The sequence below is a fragment of the Triticum dicoccoides genome, chromosome 3B (assembly GCF_002162155.2).
Source record: "Triticum dicoccoides isolate Atlit2015 ecotype Zavitan chromosome 3B, WEW_v2.0, whole genome shotgun sequence".
NCBI lineage: Eukaryota > Viridiplantae > Streptophyta > Magnoliopsida > Poales > Poaceae > Triticum > Triticum dicoccoides.
In genome coordinates this window covers 386,960,953-386,975,349 of record NC_041385.1, presented here as the reverse complement: position 1 = coordinate 386,975,349, position 14,397 = coordinate 386,960,953, and the positions used below count along the sequence as shown (strand labels likewise).

The window sequence follows — 14,397 nt, the reverse complement described above, 5'->3', positions numbered from 1 at the left end:
ACAAGATTCTTGAGGAAGTGCCCAAGGAAAGAAAAAAGAATGTTAGGTCTGAACTGTAAGAACATGCTCATAAATATGAATTGTCAAGGGCAAGATGAAATGCGAGAACAAGAACTGATGAGTAATGATATACTAAAAATTTCCTTTCTTTGTTGTTGTTAGCCCTTGTTTTTTGAATATACATCGAGGCACTCAGGTTGTACTCATATCTACAACCCAATCTCGTAGCTCTTTTCTCTTTACAACCTATAGACATATTGAACAAATGGAGATTGCTATATGGTGGACTACCTACATATTACTAACTTTAAAAAATCCCTCGCATCCTCTCAATTTATGATCCTATGGAATTCATTGTCATTAGGCACCTTTTGACCATTATATCCAGAATCGAACGGTTTGGGGTATGCCAGAGGGTTTCAGAATCTCCTGAGAAGCACCAAATTCTTTATTTCACTCTAGTTTTCATCATGACAATCAAATCCTGATCATGCAGTCAACAATAACATGCCTTTGGTGCCTTTGTTGCACAAAGGCAGAGGATATGCATCCCTCAGTTATGTATGCTAACGCCTAGATCATATTCCATCTTGTTGGCACATGCAATCAGGCATTTGGAAGGTGTATATGGAATCATTAGGTTTCCTAAATGCGATGCCCCTTATGTCACTATGCTGCAGTATTTCCAGCATGTGGTGCTTGGATCGACTCCATCTGCAGTTCAAAGAAACAATTTGAGTTTCATATACCACTATATCCATTTACACGTTAAGCAAAGATGGGAAAATATTTAGAGCATGTATGTGAAGGTCAACTCGGAGATGTATTTAAATTTGTTAACATGGCTAATGCGTTCCGAAAAGTAGGCAATAGCTACAATCTTGGATGGTGAAGGAATAACAAGGGCAACGAACTGCTTCAGCAGTTTGATTTGGTGAAAGATTCCAGCATATACTCAAAACTGAAACTGATTCAGTGTGATTTGTAATACTTTGTTGACGATATACTGGCAGCTCAAACTGACCTGATATTTGGGTCTTCAAAAGATAAGACCAGCTTCCGTTTGTCGGGTTTTATTGTTTTTGCATTCCCTCCTAACAGGTAACGCCCGTGTCCCATCAATAAGTGAGGGAAGTTCCCCCCTTGAGTCGTCACAAACACTTCGCTCTGAACACAGACGGTGTAATCTAATGCTGCTAACCGAGAAGAGTACCCCTACAGAGAATAGGTTGGTGAGTAACGGTAGGAAGATTCAATGTGAATTGATGAACAGTTCAACGCATGCATATTCATCTGACATTCAGAACGACATCCAGCTAGGCTGATGGGCCGGCTGGCGGAAACAGTACCTCAAACTCAGCAAGCTCTTCAGACAATGCAAGAGTGTCCTTGGTTTGTAAAAGAGAGAACATCTGGCAAAGGGGAGCCATGTATTTTGCAGCATTGTATATTTTACCGGAGGCAACGTAGAGGAAGGTTGTACTGTCAAACCCCATGCCTCACAACATCATACCAACCTGCTCAAATTCAGTCAGTTAACATATTAGCTCTAGTGAGTATATTTACATATTTGAAAGCTTCTAAATTTGTTCTGAATGCTACTAAAGAGACGCAGCTGATGGCACTGAACTTAAAGGTTATTATTATTGACCTGAAGCATCACAAACTAAGCAACAAACATCAATTCTAGTATAACAGGCCTATTGTGATGTTAATTAATGTCCTGAAATACGAATGCATCATTGGGTGTACATATATCCACACAACTGCTTTAACCAGTGAAAAAATTCCTAACCTCTAGAGGAGTAAGTGGGCATTTCCCATCCCTTCTGTTTGCCTCGGGATTGATAACTCGACCAGGTCGGTGAAACTTCCCTCTCCAGCTCCTTTCACGGGCATTTTCCATTTCAATTTTCTCCTTCCGGCCACTATATCCTAAACAGTGTGCGCAAATTTTAGTGTGACGGAAGAACTATGTAATAGTTAACTCACAAGAGAGAGTATATTGAGACCTCTTCAAAATGGAGATGCACCGAGACATATTTCCCACCAGCCAAAGAACTCTTTTTCATCATTCGAACAACCATATCGTCTGCAAGAACCCTTATTGGTTCACCAAACCGCAGAGCCTCGTAGTTTACCAAACACCTCAAGGCCTGGATATTCGATGGAACTGACTGAGCCAATCTATTTGAGAATGGGGCGATGCGCACAACCCTTCATAGAATAGATATATAATGAAACCCATTCTCAAACAAGGCCTTTCCTATTATTTCTGAGGTGGTGAGCGTCTACCATACCCTAACTCCATTAATTTCGGAAGCACCTTCTGAACATAATGATTTGGGGATGAGTAGGCTTTAGTTCGCATATTGGTATGCTGCTTATATTATGATTGAAACGCAGCAGAACATCTTTTGGGAGTTCCTTCACAACTCTTACATGTTTCCTGAGTGTCCCGATAAAACGATCTTCATAAAAAATATCACTAAATTTGTTGAGAAACAAAACATCAGGAAGAACCAATACATATTAGAACAAGAAGTAGAATTTCAAAAATATTCATGGGTTTATAACTATCAGAAGTGAACTTTAGAAGTCAAACAAACTGCTCCAGACACTAAAACAACGAGCAAGAGACAACTGCTCCAGACAGGCATCCATCATATAAAAATGCAATTATCTAATGTTAAGAAACAAAGCAGCGAGCAAACAAAATAGCATTAGTTACCTAGGATCGCGCCAAATGCTATTCAAATGAAATATTGGGATCACAAGAGTTGCATTAAGCAAGCTGGCCACAGCAACTGCATCGCAGATCTGTATTGAGAAAAAAAATGGAACTGCACTGTCAATAATTATTACTCAGCATAGTGTGAAGGTTCTGAGGACTTCACAAAATGAGACATCCACATCACAGCAAATGGTAGAGACCAGAGTCTAATTCTCAAGCTCTCAGGTCAGAAGAAATATATCTTTCAACAGAAGATCTGATGGCATGTGACCAAAAAGATGAAAGCAAATATCGGTGATCTTTGGATGAATAATACACCTATGTATGTACAAAGATAATACTAATGCCTTTCCAGCACAAAGTTATTGATGAAAGCCGTCTCAATCAAAGTGATAGTACATGACTTCAAGTTACATGGTGGTGTCAATGGATTCATACGACACTGGACTTTTGTATAGGTAATAGCAATGGTATTGCTTGCTTGCTGTATCTAACGTGGTCCAAGAACTTACAGAAAGACGCTGTTGATTCAGACCACCATTTGCTTCAACTATGAGATACCCATTTGAAGTCGGCAAATCTGTGAAGAGCCCAAAAATGATCCAGCCAGTCAGGTATTTAGCTTACTCCACTCCTCGTGGCGCCCCTGCAGCCAACACAATCATCATGAGACAATGTCTGGTATCTTCTTGTAGGAAATGGAAAAAGCAAAGAAAGAAATAGCAGATGCAATTGCCAACAAGACTATACTCACTTTCATATGATCTGAAACAAGAAAAATTTGCAAGGGGCGTGAAGGGGAGAAGGACTGAGAGAAGCTCACCTTGACATCTTCCAAGCTCCTCCCGTGCGCACCATCTTCAGCCGTCAGGATCTCATCCATGAAGATGCTGTTTTTCCCTATCGCCGGCCTCTCCTCCACCCCGTGAGGCGTCCGCTGCCCGGTCTTCGGCCTCGCTGCTCCACCCCACACCGCTGGCCTCTTGGCCCTCCTCTACTCTCTCCCATCCGACGTCGTGCCTGGATCGACCGGGGAAGTTGGATGAGGTAAGTCAAGGTCTAATTTCAGCCAAATGAATCAGCTATGTCCCATGAGTCCCATCACAAATACACAATTCAAATGTTCAGGGTCAGCTACTCTGGCTGCAGGAGTCCTAACTGCAACGGATTCCACAAAGCTGTTATCAACCCCCAGGAGGCACAACCTCAAATGGGCAGCACATATCTAATTTGAAACTTGATTCTATTGGAAGAGCACATCCTAATGCGGTTAAGCCACAGAAGCAGTAGGTCATGAGTAATTTTAGTCAGAAAAAATACAATAGGGTCAGCAAAGCAGATCGATACCATACCTTGAGATCGCAGGAGCAGCAAAGCAGGTTGGAGGCAACACGCATGCGATCTCGACTCCAGGACCGCCCGTGGCCACGGTCGCATTCTAAAGCTCCAGCCGCTAGCGGCACGATGACAAATGTTTCTCACCCGTCCGCCTCGCACGCTGTGGTCAGCAGTGAGCTCGCCTTCTCTCCCGTGCTCTCCCCTCCCCCGATCCCCTTCTTCCCTCCCGTCGCTCTCTTAGTATCTGATCTGGAGTGGGAGGGACCGATGGAGCCATCCAGCGGCGGCGGTTGCGGAGGTGGCAACGGCGCCGGCATGGGCCTGACGCGACCATGCAATAGTCAGACATGGGATGAAGAGAGGTTGCGAGGTGGATCTGGTGGCGGTGATGCCGGGGCTTGAGGCGGAGAGGCGCTAGTCACAGGGCCTCGCCGTCAGCCTCCTTTTTATCCCCCTTCTTTCTCTCCCTCGTTGTCCTTGTCTGCCACTCTTCGTCGCCCTTTGCTTGCAGGTCGGCGCTGTGGTGGGGATCCAGGAAGGAGGAGGGCGCAGAAGGGAGGAATGGTGCGGCGGCTGTGAGAAGGAGCGGGTGGCTGTGGATGTGGTTACTGTGGGGATCGAGGGAAACGGGGGATAGGGTTTGGGTGGCGGCTGGCACGGGACTGAGAGGAGGGAGGAGGAGGTAGCAGGAGGGAGGGGGCCGACGACACGACAGAGGAGAGGAGGCTATCGAGGCGAGCAGGGAGAAGAGGGGCAGCGACATGGGAGAGGATGGAGGGAGCGGGGAGGAGGGGACGAGCAGGGCTGGCGGCTAGGGTTTTGACGCGCGGGCGGAGCGGATTGGAAAATTCCCTTGGGGACACGAACAAAGTTTACCCAGCAAACGAGCGTGCGAGACGATCCCATCAGTCATTGTCCAACGAAAACAATCATGAGGTGAAAATCGAGTTTGACCGTTCTGAAGATCTAACGGCTTAGACATGTCCGAGAGCCAGATCTGACGGCCCACGAAGGCCCAGTCGGGGGAGCCTTCTGGAGGTGAGTTGGCTAGCCTCATTATTGTTTTAAATACCCCAATATTCCAGAAACCCTAGGGGAGTCGATGAAAATCAATTCCAGCTGCCACAAGTTCCATAAACACCAGATACAATCTAGACACCATCACAGAGGGGTTCATCATGTCCATTGGTGCCTCTCCGATAATCCGTGAGTAATTCTTTGTAGATCTACGGGTCCATAGTTAGTAGCTAGATGGCTTCCCCCCCTCTCTCTCTGTCCTCTCTCCCCCCCTCTCTCTCCCTCTCTCTCTCTCTCTTGATTCTCAATACAATGGTCTCTTGGAGATCCATACGATGTAAGTCTTTTTGCGGTGTGTTTGTTAGGATCCGATGAACTTTGAGTTTATGACCAGATCTATGTTTTTATCCATGAAAGTTATTTGAGTCTTCTTTGATCTCTTATATGCATAATTGCTTAGAGCCTCATATTTCTTCTCCGATATTTGGGTTTTGTTTGGCCAACTCAATGTATTTATCTTGCAATGGGAGGAGGTGCTTTGTGATGGGTTCGATCTTACAGTGCTTGATCCCAGTGACAGAAGGGGAAACGACGCGTATGTATTGTTGCTATTAAGGATAACAAGATGGGGTCTACTTATACATAAATAGATCTTGTCGACATCATGTCATCGTTCTTATTGCATTACTCCGTTTTTCCATGAACTTAATACACTAGATGCATGCTGGATAGCGGTCGACGTGTGGAGTAATAGTAGTAGATGCAGGCAGGAGTCGGTCTACTAATCTTGGACGTGATGCCTATATAATGATCATTGCCTGGATATCGTCATGATTATTTGAAGTTCTATCAATTGCCCAACAGTAATTGTTTTCCCTCCGTTTGCTATTTTTCTTGAGAGAAGCCACTAATGAAACCTACGGCCCACGTGTCTCTTCTTATCATGCTTGCCTTTGCGATCTATTTTCCTTCGCTTTTATTTTTAGATCTATTAAACCGAAAATACAAAAAATACCTGCTGCACTTTATTTTATTCATGATCTATTTATGCTATCTATCACAACTTTATCATGTCTTATCGCCAATTTCTGGCACCGTTACCCGAAAGGGATTGACAACCCCTTTAACACGTCGGGTTGCAAGTATTTGTTATGTGTGTAGGGGCTGTTTACGTTGTGTTGCGTGGTTCTCCTACTGGTTCGATAACCTTGGCCTCATCACTGAGGGAAATACCTACCATCGCTATGCTACATCATTCCTTCCTCTTTGGGGAAATACTGACGTAGTTCAAGAAGGCATCAGTACCGCTAGCACAAGCTCTTTGAACTCGCTGCCTGAATCACTTCTACTTCTTTAGTCTCAGCTACAAGCTGAAAGGCATCAATCAACTGTGATGTGGCAAGAAGCCGAAGGACTGAGGAAGTCCCTGCAGAATTAAGATGCATACTTTCTGGTGCAACAGCAAGCGCTGGAGGATTTAAGCGCCAAACAAGAGAAAGATGATAAGTTTGCTAAGCATCTTGCCAGCATTATGGGTACCCAGTATATTGTTTTATGAGCTCTTCTGAAGTGGTTTCAGTTCTGGACTTGTTTTGCTACGACATTTATTTGCACTGGTCTCCAACTTTGACAACTAGTGTATGTGATATGCTGCTTTGTTCCCTATATTTGCACTGGTGGCGAACTTTGATGCCCAGTGGATGTAATATGTGTAATAGCCTAGCGTAAGTTGCTTGCTTATTTATTTCCTTGTTGTCTTGTTTATTTGTTTGCTTGTAGTCAGTGCAGTTCATTTTCCGCGGTTTGCTAGTGGCCGCAATAACCTATTTTTTAAAATTAGGCCACAATAACCATGGGCTACATATTTATCGTAGTGACCATGGGCCTTCTACAAGCCGTAGAAACAATGGGCCTTCTACAGGCCGTAGAAACAATGGGCCTTCTATGGGGTGTAGCATCAATGGGCCTTCTACGGGCCGTATGATCGATTGGCCAAACATGGGCAAATAAAGGACCGCATTATGGGCTTTAAACGAGCTAGAATTGGAATCATCCGTTCATGGGCCGACCATAACAGGCCATCGTTAATTGGCCGTATTTGATGACGCTATGAAAACGGCCCAATGGATTAACGAGCCACAAACGGACCGACTGTAACCATGGGGCGAATTTGGCCCACAAGCAGAAAAGGCCAGTAACGGGCCGTAAGTAACCGAATGCTGGAAATGAGCCCAACAATAAATGGGCCCTGAGAAGGCCGAAAGTTAACATGGGCTGGAAACGGCCCAATGGAATAATGGACTGTTAATGGGTATAAAGCAATACACTATTCATTACGGGCCAGTTTCACCATGGGCCGTTAATGGGCAAAGAGTTACAAAGGGCCTCCTATGGGCCGAAAGATGTCATGGGCCATACATGGGCCAGAATTTATAACGGGCTGGAAACATATTGGTTGGACCAGATGACGCTACTGGGCCTAATTCGGATAGGCCGTAATGGGTCGTGACTTAGCGGGCTGTAAATGGGCTATATGCGAACAAGCCATTAACAGGCTTTTCGTGGGCCAACCCGCTACCTTTTGACCAAGTCAAACGGACCGACCTTTTCACCGGAATGGGCCTCTGTTGGGCCGTACCACACGTCGATGTATCATAGGCGCCTTCGGTCGAATGAGTGGATGACATCTATCCCAACGGTGAGCCGACATGTGGTTCCTTTAGCCGATGAGAATTTTACACATGGAAAATCCCCATTAGTCCGGGCTGTTAACGGGTTATTGGATCCAAACCGGAACCCAATAGCTCAAGGCGACCCGTTATGATGGATGCCACATGTCGGTCACCCTTGAAGAAAGCACTTCTATGATGCGTGATTTATCATCATGGAAGTGGACACTTCCGTGATGATAATTTTGGTAATGTCATGGAAGACTTCTACGGCAGCACAAGTATGACTATCTTGATTCTGTCATAAAATTGTCATGAATGTACATGCATGATAGAAAACGTGACCTACTATGAAAAACACATATCATCACGAAAGTGTATTTTTTTGCAGTGTCTCGCACCTGACGCAACACTTCATATGGCCCATAGAACTTGAGAGAGAGCTTTTTGCACTTGGCTGTCAGTGAATACTAGAGATATGGTTGTGCCTTGAGATAAACCTGATCCCTTATTGCATAAGAGCGCTCAATTCTATGTGTATCCACTTGTTTCTTCATCCGGACCTTGGCCTTGTGGACATGTTGGCGAAGGAGCTCTGTCATGGAAGCCTGCTCCTTCAGGGCATCTTCCAGAATGTAGGACAAGGCAGAAGTTGTGACTCCAAACGAGCGAGGCACATACTCGTAGAAGGCTTTGAATGGTGACGTCCTGACAGTTGTATGGAACGAGGTATTGTACAAGTGTTCTACTAACGATAGCCAGCTGGCCCATTTGGTCAGGGCATCATGAGTGAAGCAGTGAAGGAATGCCTCCATACATTGGTTCAGGCACTCCGTTTGTCCATCAGTTTCTAGGTGACAAGCCGAGCTCATATTCAGAATGGTATCTGACAGTTTGAAAAGTTCCTTCCAAAATGCACTTGTAAAGACTGGATCTCTATCCGAAATAATTTGTGATGGCATTCAATGGAATTTGTACACTTGATCAAATAAAAATTGAGCCACTTGTTGTGTCGTGTATGGATGCTTTAGGGGCAGAAAGTGTCCATACTTCATCAATTTGTCGACAACCACCAGGATGGCATTTGCTCCTTTTGATCTGTCAGCCCTTCCAGATAATAGTATGACATGGTTCAGGAGGAATATCATGAGGCTACAGTAACCCTGGTTGTTTGCAATGTTCCACCTTGGCCCTCTGGCAGATCTGATATTGCTGAACATACTCCTGCACAGACTATTTTAATTTGGGCCATGCAACATGCGTTTAACTCACTGGTGCGTGGCTAAACATTTGGGAAACATAGTAGAAAACAAAAAAATCGCACCTACGCACAACCAAGATAATATGAAGATGCATAACGGGTTGGGATCACAATCATCACCATCACCGAGTTGCAATGAAAGAAGAACATGTCGGTGTAGATCATACTTGGAGTCCCTCGAACCATCGATGAATGATCCCTCATACCGCCCACGAACAATCCCTCAAACTTAAGACCAAAAGCACAACCTCTCTACTTGGTTGCAAGCGTGCAGCCTTCACGACCCGCAGCGCTTCACCGTCCAGAGCTAATCATCGTCGAAGAATTAGAGGGAGGAGATTAGAACCACACAGGTCTTCTAGTTATGAGGAAAGAGGATTAGCCTAGCTCTGATTAGTCAACTAGGACCAACTAGAACTAGAAACAGAGGAGGCTCCAAAACTTGTGTGTTCAGTTGTGGCCAATACCCCAAGTATATATAGGTTGGAGGGGAAGAAGAGGGCTGCCACCAAGGAGGGAAAGCCTCCTTTGGAAAGCCTCCTTCCCTACCTCTTGGCCTTTTTAGGCCTATTGAAATTTAATTAAATATAAAATAGTTATAAATACTTTCAGACTATTATATATATAATTTAACATCCCCGAAAACATTTTCCACCCATATATATTTATCGGTAATGCCCGGTATTACCCGATATTCACCAAAACCCTTCCGGTGACCCCGAAACTCTTCTGGATCCTCTCGGAACTATTCTGAATATTAATTAAACAATCCTAAAAATATATTCAAATCACTCCCATCCTATTAACATTTAGCAGATCATGATTGCCTTAAGCTTGTGACCCCGTAGGTTCTGCAACTCATAGACATGAACGAGACCCCTTCGTTCAATGACCGATAGCGGGACCATGGACGTCCATAACGGTCCCTATGATCACATGAATGATATTCGAGTGAACCTTGGTTATTAAGTTATGTTCCCTTTGCTTCGTGACACTTCACAAAACCCGGGATGCATCGGTATCCTCCTGAGTCATCACTATGCTCACTATACCGAAATCCTCGTTACCGGTTTTGTTCTTCTTTCTCGTTATTGTGTTTCGGCATCCCCATGACGTAGTCACCTGTTTCTGGCCAGAAGATGATAGATTTCGTCACACCGAGAGGGCCGTAAGAATATCTCTCCATCACCGGAGGAGCAAATCCCACTCTCGAGCTATTCGGCCACTTGTCAAACTTTCCGATGAACCTCTAGGTTGTCGTTATAATCACCATGTTACAAGTGACATTTGAGCAACCCCAAAGCCTACCATACGATAAGACATAACCATGATACTTTCATGGTCTAAGGAGAAAATTCACACATTAACACTCTGTGTTATTACAATTGATTATAGGCGATATTAACTCAATTCATAACAAACTAGATTGGGTCGATTCAATATGATCATTCTTCCAACGTCATAATCTCAATGTTGTTTTAGGACTATCGTTACACTTAACGATATTCTGAGATTCAAAAAACATGATCACCAACAACACGTGAGTTACTCTTAGAGGCGAGACTAGGAACCATTATTTTATTGTTTATTATTCCACATGTGCATATGAGTTTTCAACTGAATCGTATATTCCACGATCATAGCAGTTATAGCATGAAATATAAACACTTAATTATGAATATGGAAATATAATAATACAATACTATTGCCTCTAGGGAATATTTCCAATAGCGTGCCACTTGTACTAGAGTCAATAATCTAGTTAGAACTTTAACTTTTACGCCAATGGTAATCCGGTGGCAGTCCATGCTTTGCTTGTGGTATAGACTTCGTCCTATCGAGTATGACAATCTTCAGATTCGTGTGTATCATTTGCATGTCAATGCATCTTTCATGCTTTCACATGAATTATAATTTATGTGAAATAAGCTTAGTACATATTGAATCACTTGGTAGGACCTTTGATTCCTTAGACTGAGACATAAAACCACTATTGAGAAAAATGTTCTATTTGCACAATCATCTAGAAACCATATTCAGTTCATAAATGAACCTTTGATTCATCACCCTCTATTGTTGCTTCTAAAGCGACAATATGCTTAGCTTTATGTTGTAGAATTCACCACAATAACTTCTGTGGACCAATTCCAACTTACTGTGCCACCATAAATCATTTAACTGAAATAAAAAATTCGCTTGGAGTACCGATCGAAGATTTTTGTTGATTACTGCTTACATCAAGCATGTATTGATGTAATTCCTTACAACAATCTCTTCATTTTCTCAGTATGCAAGAAACAGGTCGTTGGTACTCAACGGCATTTTTATTGTTTTCCTATAATCAACAATTTGACCATTCTGATAACTTTACTCACACCTTACTTGGAGTACTGGACATATCTAGTTATTTAAATACCATGGAATTAACACAAGTGTGATTGCAATTGGGTATTTCATTCATCGATATTTCAAGATACCGATTCTTGCTAAGAACTCCTTCCATGTGACTTTGTCAAGAAACTCTTCTTGGCGTTTTTCTTACTAAACTGCTTTAGTACTATGTCAATATGTATTTTGGCTAAGCCCTGATTAAACACTACTATCTCCATCGATTATAATGCTTAATAACTAGACTATATTACCTAAGTACTTTACTGAAAACTAGTTTCAATAAAGTCTTAGTTTGTGTTAAGAAATCTAACATTCTTAAGAAGTTGATCCCCACTACTAGCAATTTTCTTAGCATGCACACTATCGACGTCATCAACCTACCACATCAGCAGTTGCTCATCCATGCACCCACTCGTGAGGCATGCATCTTCCACGTGTGTAAAAAATAATTAGGAATAAATATATGTCTATCGTTAGAATCCGATACAGCCGCGTCCGTATTTATAGGGCTGGAAAATTAGAGAATTAATGAAGCATGCAAGCTATTGTAGGAATAAATCTAACCTTGATTGGACGATGAGTGGAACAACAGAAATACCAATGCATGTGCGGGAAAGAAGGACCTAGATTGAGCTATTCATGTGCATGTAGATTGTGCTAGGGAGAGGAACGGAGAGAAAGAGGGCACATGCAGAAACTGTCCGGGTTTTAAGGGATTATGACTGTGCGTGCGCTAATTTTGTTCCATAACTGAAGGAATCTTATTGGCCATCTTCTAACCTTCGTGTTACCGTATTAGTATGATCTTATAAACAAACCCCTGAAGGTTCCTTCATCTCCCTGAACAAATAAAGCTCCACCTATTCCCTCATGAAAAAGAAGAAACACATATCAGTTTTCTCATGTTTCATCTATCTCCACCCCCCTCTCTCTCTCTCTCTCTCTCTCTCTCTCTCTTTGTACAAGCTTTCACAGGTCGTCGCTGTCAGAGACCCACACACTACTACCGGATCGGTGACTCGTGATCTTTCTCTTTATCTCTACATCTCTCGAAGCCTGGTGATCCCCATCGTCATGGACTATGATGGTCCATGACCTACGCCCAGGCGTCCACCCTCACGAGCTATATTGTGCCCATTTGCAATCCCGCATCTCTCTATCTCCCCCGCTTCACACATGTTAGTTTAGTATTTTTTTACTATTATTGCTCTCAGCAGATTGTTTTGTAGAGTCACAAGTTCACAACATATAGCATAGCATATTATTTGAGTTCATTTTCAGGTAATTTGTTCCATGGGAGTAGTATTCCATTCTGATTTTTATGGGCCATTCTATTCTATTACTCAAGTGATACAATTGTGTAATTGACATTTTTTGTTCTTCCCAAACCGCATGGTTCTACTGTTGTCACAACAATCACCTGCCTATATAAATGAAAGGAAATATGAGGTACTCTTATTAACATACTTGCATTCTCTCTCAAATTCAGTTTAACTATATGATGCCTATAGCCCTACGACATGCTTACTAACAAATATTTGGTTGAAATAAAGCACCTTAGATAACAATTCTAGCGTAAGAGTTTTTTCCCTTGTAGAGAGGATCAAGTATGGGTCATTCTCATTGTTCTTCAATTTAATTGCTATATGTTTACTGGTAGTGTGATAATTAAGATGTAGTAAAGTAGAGTGCATATGTGTCTACTCATGAACCATGCCATTTTGTATAGCTTTGATTATCATTCGCTCAATAAGTGGATCGAGGTGGCGAATGCAAGCTAATTCCTATCTGGTGCATGAACACCGCGATGGTCACAAATTAGTATGAAATCTCTTTGTCTCTTGCTTCGATGCACTTCTAATAGACAACCAAATGAAATTATCTGAAAATTGTTAAGAGAAAATTTTCATCATAATATATGTTGTTTCTCTTAATGTTGGCAATGTATTCTTCTGATTGTGCAAATATGGAGATACTCTACAATATATTACTTTGTCTGACTTTTTATACCATTCAAATGTTCAAATAGTCATATGTTTATAGTTCGTTTCGTAAATTCCCCTATTTCTCATTCCATAAATCCTACTATACAGTGCTACAAATCCCCGCAGCCACGCGCGGGGTATCATCTAGTTTATATAATTCCCAATCAACAATGTGTCATGCACACATAGTGATTAGAAATATTATCATTCTCCCACTTACTTTCTTGTAAATACAAGCATCTTTGTTTCTATCGATGAAATCATATTATTTGACCGATTCATTAAAACAAAGATTCCAACTCCGATATGCTCACCTCAGATCATTACTGGATGTCTTGAAGTTTGCACACTTACTAGCATCCTCTGGATCGAGAAAATTACCATGGACTATATCAAATATACAACCATGGTTCTATTTCCATCTCATGTGAATCATTTTGACATCCATCTGTTATATCTCATAACTGAAATATTTAGTATTGCTAGTTTAATCCGAACTAACTTTAAGTATTATTATGATGAGACAATCTCGTCATAATAAATTCCTTGATCTTGTCATAAACTATTTGCAACAAGTCAAGCATTATAAAACACATTTATCTTTGTCAATATATAGATCCATCACTACACTTTAGACTTTAAGTCTTTCAATGGGTCCATCAAGTTCTAAACTTGAATTATGTGTATGGATACTATCTCGGATTATTTTGGCATATAGCCAATTCCGGAGTTGGGGCCCATCAATGCTTCTCTATGTAATATAGCTTCATTGTTTGTTTCAACAATACTTCGGTTGCATACCTAAAGATCTGTACGAGTTTTTTCAACCTGTATGGTTCAGCTGCAAGTTCAACTGAAGACTCTATATCTCATGTAGAGTCTTTCTTATCAGTCGTGGTAGGAAATTCTAGAATCACTTCTAGCATTTCTTTTCTTTGACCTGATCATGAAGGTTCTGCAATCTTATCGAGTTGAATTGTCCACCCACCCACTCTTTTACAG

General features: G+C 42.2%; 1 pseudogene; it reads right to left on the bottom strand.

Annotated features, from left to right (window-relative positions):
* Nucleotides 1–115: 115 nt before the first annotated feature.
* LOC119279545 lies at nt 116–3,617 on the bottom strand (annotated as a pseudogene).
* Nucleotides 3,618–14,397: the final 10,780 nt, after the last annotated feature.